Below are 7997 nucleotides of genomic sequence, written 5' to 3' on the forward strand. Positions count from 1 at the left end.
CCCATTATGTGGCTACTTCTTCATGAGTGCAAGTAGCATCAGAATTTTCCCATTACACACAGTGTCAGGTAGACAGCATGAAGTCCATGTACCTGTCATCTCATCTAGCTGGACCTCTGACCCTCCAACAACTAACTGGTCACACAGTGTCAGGTAGACAACATGAAGTCCAGGTACCTGTCATCTCATCTAGCTGGACCTCTGACCCTCCAACAACTAACTGTTCACACAGTGTCAGGTAGACAACATGAAGTCCAGGTACCTGTCATCTCATCTAGCTGGACCTCTGACCCTCCAAACAACTAACTGTTCACACAGTGTCAGGTAGACAACATGAAGTCCAGGTACCTGTCATCTCATCTAGCTGGACCTCTGACCCTCCAACAACTAACTGTTCACACAGTGTCAGGTAGACAACATGAAGTCCAGGTACCTGTCATCTCATCTAGCTGGACCTCTGACCCTCCAACAACTAACTGTTCACACAGTGTCAGGTAGACAACATGAAGTCCAGGTACCTGTCATCTCATCTAGCTGGACCTCTGACCCTCCAAACAACTAACTGTTCACACAGTGTCAGGTAGACAACATGAAGTCCAGGTACCTGTCATCTCATCTAGCTGGACCTCTGACCCTCCAATAACTAACTGTTCACTTATGCAAATATAGACTGAATTAGAGGTGATCTTGACTATCTGCACTTATATGTAAATTTAGAATGCATCAGAGGTGATCTAGCTAGCTAGCTGCACTAACACAGTAAAACACTTACTGTCCCAGAAGATCTGTTTTAACTTGTAGAAGTCGTATACTAGTGTAAAGAATGCGATTTTTCTATTAAACTTACATAAAAAATTAATTAAAAGATATAACGGTGTAATCTAATTTATCAAGACAGCACTATTGCCAGAAATCATGCACATAATGGCACAAAAATATGATATGTAATCACTACAGAAAAGGAACATCAAATTCAGCGCACCCACGTGGTAAGCCGTGACTGTAGACACACCCTGTAACTTACGGCCGTAGCAATTAATAGTCCTAAGGTTCAATAGTCCGAAGGTTCATTGGTCCGAATATTCACTATAGAACCTTCGGACCAATGAACCCTTGATTAAAAAATCGATGAAAATGTTACCACTTTTCGGACCAATGAACCTTCGGACTATCGAGACGCTCCCTAACTTACAAGGTTACATGCTGCTGTCACTGTTAGATCTAGGCCTAGGCTAAGTGTAGAGAAAACACAGTGATAGTGCGTAAACTTACGTTACACTACTGTCGTCTACACCCAAGTTTGCCGTTCCTTCTGGCCCCCACACCAGGCACGGCCGGTAGACTAACTGGGTGAGATGAGTGCACAAAACAAGCACGTTTTAAATCTCGTAAATTATCGGTCCTGACGCGAGGTTAGCCAAAGACGCCTCGGTGTCTCAACCGTGATTGTGTTTTTACCTTGCACCTGCCTTTCAGCGGACTTTCGCGCTTCTGCTTCGTCGGAGCTCATTTGCGCATATTTTTTTTTAAGAACTGCATTGTTATTTATTAATTTTGCCTAGGCCTATTTGAAAATCCAAAGTAATTTTAAGAGCAAAAAAAAACTCCTTTATGCTCGAATAAACAGTCCGCAAAGAAACCAACCTGGGGGCCGCGTGTAGGCCTAACATGTGAAATAACACAGAATATTTGAAAAATTGAGAACGAATGAATATTCAAAAAAATTTAGAATACAACAAGATATTAAAGAGACCTCCTGGTAAAGAGAAGCAATAAGGAACGGATTATTATATCTTTTGATTGATTTATTTAGGCCTATTTATGCGAAAGATGTGCCGCAGTGCCAATGTCAAAGGAATTATTGTTACATGTAACTGCCGGGATAAAGCTCTGAAACCCTAAAAATAAGAAACCGTTCAATTCAACATGACTTTGCGATCTCTGGCCTGCATGGATTCTGTCCCTGATATAGCCTATTTATAATCCTTTCTCCAATGTGGCTGAGGGCATAAGACCACTGGAAAGTGGAGGGGGGGGGGTCAAAAGCGTGTAATGAAGATAGTCATTATTGATACCGCCGGTACTTTACTTTCATGATCATGGATTTCTTACAATGCCAGTGGATTCCTCTAAACCTCTGAGTGATGGAGGTACATGTAGCCATGACATCTCACAACTCAAAGCCAGAAATAAAATCCTTGTATTTGACGCGATGAAAGGCCACGTCAGTAAAAAATAGATAAATAAATAAATAAAATGAATGAATAAATAAATAGGGTTCGATTCCCGGCCGATGCAATAAGTTTTGACCTGGTTTGATTTTTTAATCTCTGGCAAAGAAACAGACAAGTGCCGATAACGAGGAAACATTCCACTTAACTAGCGGTAACATCTAGTTATTTTCTTGTCATTGTAATTGTAGTAATATGATCCATATTATTTTTGCTCTCCCATATTTTAAAAGTATGTTGTTTACATTTTGCTTTTTACGTATATTTTCAAATATATGTTTTAATAAGTGAAAGTGGGGGGGGGGGGTTATGAAGATGGAAATTATTGATACCGGTACTTTACTTTCATGGATTTCTTACATTGTTAGTGAATTCCTTTAAACTTCTCAGTCATGGAGGTAGCCGTGACATCTCACAACTTGAAGGCAGAAATAAAACCGTTTGTATTAGACACCATGCAAGGTCACGTCAGAAAAAATAATTAAATTAATGGATAAATGAATAAATAAATAAAAATAAAAACGCGCCAATTTTCTTGTGACTTATACAAGGAAAACGAAGCCGTGCCCGGTGCAGTATGTGATTTGTGGATGTCGGCCTACAAGTGCTTGCCAAGAAAGCACATGTTCTTGTAAATTATTGGCAATAAATGAATTATTCATTTAGAGGTAAATTATAATATCAATGTTTACATTAAACATCAAATCTTAATACAGGGACAGGTCGGGCAACTATTCGTTTAAATAACCTTTAAATAACACAAATTTAAAAATTAATAATTGCGCCAAAGGGACAGTGTTGGAAAAGTCGGCAATAGTTTCAAAAATTAAAATGGAAACAAAAAAAAAAAAAAAAAAAAAAAAAAAAAACAATGCCTCTTAGGACATCTTTCGACTCTTCTGATTAAAGGGCATATGTAATTACAGTTTCGTGTTCAAAATTCACTTCAGACGCTTAAAACGAATACCTGTGTCTGATATCATTGTCATCACGCACATCTATGAATGGCCATGGCAGAGATAGGACTACCTGTGATCATGCAAATTACTGCATTCCACGGAAATAAATGTGTTTATTGATATTTGATATAAAAGAAACATTGGTTACTCAGTGTTAAACATTTTGTAATATGTTTGATGTGTTGCCCAACCGGACCCAGGCTTTGAGCTAAGTTTGACGCCAATACAGTAGTTTGAAGGAGATCGGGGGGGGAGGGGGGGGGGGAGATGAGGGACAAGGCCTATTTGGCATGAAACAGCCCGGGAGCCACTGGCTGATTTGACGGTTATTTTGGAAAATATTAGATTTGGCCTCGTTTTCAAAACGTGGAGTGGTAGCCCCAAAAAAATTTGGCGGGAGACGAAGGCATAGAGACAGGTAAGTTGTACATGTGTTTGTGGAATGAACAGTAGATTTAAATACTAATGAATTTGACGGGACAATACAGTATATGCTTAAGTTACATTTTATACACCGAATAAGTCTTCGTGTATCGATTTCACTGAGTATTCTCTAAAGTTACTGGCGATTAGCAAAATGGCCGCACACAAAACGTCATTGTAAACATTGACTTTTGAACTGTGCCAAATGCAGCTTAAGGGTTTTTTTCTTTATCTGTTCCTGTTTTTTCATAGTTTGGCAATATTTTTTGAACATATCAAATTTTTAAGATGTGCGATGGCCTGTAATTTGTAGAATTTCAACATTTCCAACAAGCTGTATATTCACCGTGCCGGGTACCTATCATTTACTGTAGTTGATCGAGTGATATCAGTGGCTTTCTGGTCTCATGCATGGAATGAATGTCACCGTATAAGTGAAATGTTTGAATCTTGGCTTCTCATGCAATTTCTTTGTGTTTTAATGTGAAAAGGATGAAGTGGATTGCGAAATAACATTGTCATCCAACCTGCATACACGTATACGTATGTGCATATCGTGGTGTACCAGTGCAAAGCGGTGGGGAAGGGGGGGGGGGGCATTGGTACCAGTAGTTGTGAAAGATACAGTATTGTAAACTAACCATAGGCATGTTTTGAAATATATGAATCGTAAATTATGTCTTTTTTGCTGGGGGCGGGGGGGGGGGGTTAAATGTATCAATTGTGTTAATTTTTTTAGAAAAAAAAACATGTAAACACAAAATAAGTTTTATTGCATTGGTTGGGGGTTTTGAGGAGAAGAATGTCATAAAAATGCAAGTTTAAAAAAAGGTGAATAGTATATGTATGTGTGTATGTACATTAAATGAAACAGGCTCTTCAATGATGAGGGCATATGATAGTGATGTGGTGCTCTGACTTGCATGTGTTTTCTAATTTTTTCATGCCTTGATTCAAATTGGGTTTTTGAATTATGATGGGTGTGCAACTTTGCCCAAAGTTCAGTTTCAAATGTTTTTTTAATAATTACTGTTATGAATGAAGTATAAATAGTGCAGTTGAAGGTAAAGATTGTAAATATAGTGCTGTTTAAGATTGATTGTTACAGTTTACCTATTGCAAAAAAAGATTGCAAAAAATTATGATTAATTTCAGTGTGTATGTGTGTGAGCAATTGATAAATGTAGTTAGAATTTTTTTATGATATTCTTTTAAAAACTCTATTATTTATTCTAGGCTTGAATAGCATGAATGGGACCAGGATTATTCCTTTTGCCATGCAATTATCATAACAAAAGCGCCCATCATTTCCAAATACTGTGTGGCAATGAACACCACAACCTCTGGGATACTTCTAAGGGATGAAAAATATGTGCTCTTGCTAATATAAATAGTTATTGGTTATCAGTACATAGAAATGCAGTTTGTGACATCAATTTAGGTTTTAACCACATGAAGTTAGTTAAAAGTGTATGTGCAACTAAGTAAACAATACATTGTTTTATTTTTACTGTGCAGGTTTTTTTTTATATATGTGTAGCTTATAGATAATATCTACTTATCAGAATACAAGTAAAACAAGTTTATTCAAATGCAAATATGGATTGATACCTGGTATCACTGAAAGAAAATTAAGATGACATCTTTGGGAAAATTTATGAAATTATATTATTTGTAAAAATTCTGGTCCATTGTGTAAAGGGAAATTGTGTGTTAGATGGTTAAATATATATAAATGTGTACCAATCAAGTAAAGTAGCATTGAATTATCACCTACTGGGTAATTGATGTACAATGTAATGTAAAATAACTATTTTGCAATGTACCTGTCTCACTGGTAAAATATTTCAGGCTAGTTGAATTTTATGTAAAATTAAAATAAAATATATAGCAATGTGATTAAATGTAAATTGTCTTTCATTTGTTATTTTTCATATTTAATGAAAGGAATACCCTCATCAGTTGGCCTCATGTAATAAAAAGGTTTATCTACAATGAAAAAAAATGTTAAAGTTCATTTGTATTAGCACCGTGGTAAGTGCCAAGAAAAAAATTATTTCATTGTCCCCAATACCCAGTTGCTCTATATAAGTAATACTGTGTGAAGGAAAAACTAAAACGAGACTGAAGCTCATGAGAAAGCACTAAGTCAAAGCGAGGCTTATATGCGGATATCGTAAGTGAGAGTTTTCAGGCTGACATGGCCGTGAATTGATTTGTGCCATTCACAGCTTAAGGCAAAGTTCTTTACATGCTTACATTGACAGAAAGCTGAATAAATTTTCCACAACTTGTAGTAATTTCATGTTGTGCGGAGGCCTCTATAGGTACAAAAATCAAAATCAAAAACGAACTTCCGTAATAGCTTTAATAAAATTTCGATTTCAAACTCATTTTTCAACATTAAATATGCTGTAGATCAACTTTTGGGTCATCTCACATTATTCGAAATTTATTTCTCAATATGACAATGTACATATTGTAACCCCAAGTACGTTAATAGCCGAGTTAATACACCGTTTATGACACCCTATAAATCTCAAAAAATATTGCCCAATTCAAATTCTCGAACTTCCGGTTTGTTTAATAGCCACCTAGCGGCAGACCAGTGGCTCCCGGGCTGAAAGGGGTAGGGGCACAGCAAGTTATCAAGCATCGGTGGTTCAGTGGTAGAATGCTCGCCTGCCACGCGGGCGGCCCGGGTTCGATTCCCGGCCGATACAGTAAGAGTTTTGAACTGGTACAACTTTTTGATCTCTGACAAAGAAACAAGAAACAGGCTAAAAAAAGCCGATAACGCGGAAACATTCCACTTAACTAGCGGTAACATCTAGTTATTTTCTTGCCAGTAATTGTAGTAATATGATCCACATTATTTTTGCTCTCCCATATTTAAAAAGTATGTTGTTAACATTATGCTTTTTAAATATATTTTCAAATATATGTTTTAATAAGTGAAAGTGTGTGTGTGGGGGGGGGGGGGGGGGGAGGGGGGGAATGAAGATGGAAATTATTGATACCGGTACTTTACTTTCATAGATTTCTTACATTGCTAGTGGATTCCTTTAAACTTCTCAGTCATGGAGGTAGCCGTGACATCTCACAACTTGAAGGCATAAATAAAATCATTTGTATTTGACGCCATGCAAGGGAACGCCAGAAAAAATAATTAAATGAATGGATAAATGAATAAATAAATAAAAATAAAAACGCGCCAATTTTCTTGTGACTTATAAAAGGAAAACGAAGTTGTGCCGGGTACAGTATGTGGTTTGTGGATGTAGGCCAGAAAAGCACATGTTCTTGTAAATTATTGGCAATAAATGAATTATTCATGTAGAGGTAAATTATAATATCAAGGCTTAGATCGAATCTTAATACAGGGGCGGGCCGAGCAAAGATTCGTTTAAATAACCTTTAGATAACACAAATTTAGAAATTAATGATTGTGCCAAAGAGATGCGACAGTGTTGGAATAGTCGGCAATAGTTTCAAAAATTGAAATGAAATCAAAAAATGTCTCAGGACTTTTTTGTTTAATGGAAGTATGTTAAACATGTTCCGTGTTCAAAGTGCACTGAACGCGTAAAATGAATACCTGTGTCAGATATAGAGTGGCCATGGCAGAGATAGGACTACCTGTGATTATGTAAATCACTGCATTCCACGGAAATAAATATGTTTATTGATAGTTAAAATAAACGAAACATTTCTTACTCAGTTTTTAATTTCTTGTGATACATTTAAAGTGTTGCCCAACCGGACCCACCCAGGCTTTGAGCTAAGTTTGACAACAACACCGCAGTTTGAAGGGGATGGGGGGGGGGGGGGGAGGAGGGTTGAGAGAGGAGGGGGGGGGGAAGTGTAGGATATCAAGCATCGGTGGTTCAGTGGTAGAATGCTCGCCTGCCACGCGGGCGGCCCGGGTTCGATTCCCGGCCGATGCAATAGTTTTTGAACTGGTTTTATTTTTTGGCAAAGAAACAATCAAAAATTGCTGATAACAAGGAACAATCCACTCAACAAGCGACATCATCTGGTTGCCTTGTCAGTAACGTTGTAATAGAATCCGTATTATTTTTGCTCTCCCATATTTTAAAAACATATTATTTACATTATGTTATTTACGCATATTTTCAAATATGTATTTTAATAAGTGAAACTTGTGACGCACACTACACACAAAGAGCTGAAAGCAGTTTGGTTTGAATTGTAGCAGTAGAAAGAGGGGGCGGGGGAAGGAGGAATTTTAAAGAACAGGTCTTTCTTAGTTCATGAGTAGTTTTTACTTAAAGATAACGAAGTCCTTCATTCCATACAATAAATCATTTCTTTAAAATATAAGTCTTGAATTGAGAAAATTTGTTTCGGGTGGAGAATGCAG

The 7997-nt window shown here is 37.1% G+C and overlaps 1 long non-coding RNA gene across 5 annotated transcripts in view; it reads right to left on the reverse strand.

Moving 5' to 3' along the window:
* The window catches only part of LOC106170681 (uncharacterized), a 170113-nt gene extending 168709 nt beyond the window's left edge, over positions 1–1404 (reverse strand). Inside the window, exon 1 of one of the 5 annotated variants that reach the window (XR_015334441.1) lies at positions 2–669. This is a non-coding gene — a long non-coding RNA (uncharacterized LOC106170681). Of the gene's footprint in view, position 1; positions 672–1272 lie in introns of those variants that run through there. The other 4 variants (XR_015334442.1, XR_015334444.1, XR_015334443.1 and 1 more) reach the window with 4 other exon arrangements.
* Between the last annotated feature and the right edge of the window lie 6593 nt (positions 1405–7997).

Source organism: Lingula anatina, chromosome 5 (assembly GCF_051362555.1).
Source record: "Lingula anatina isolate TDL-2025a chromosome 5, LinAna3.0, whole genome shotgun sequence".
NCBI classification, from domain to species: domain Eukaryota; kingdom Metazoa; phylum Brachiopoda; class Lingulata; order Lingulida; family Lingulidae; genus Lingula; species Lingula anatina.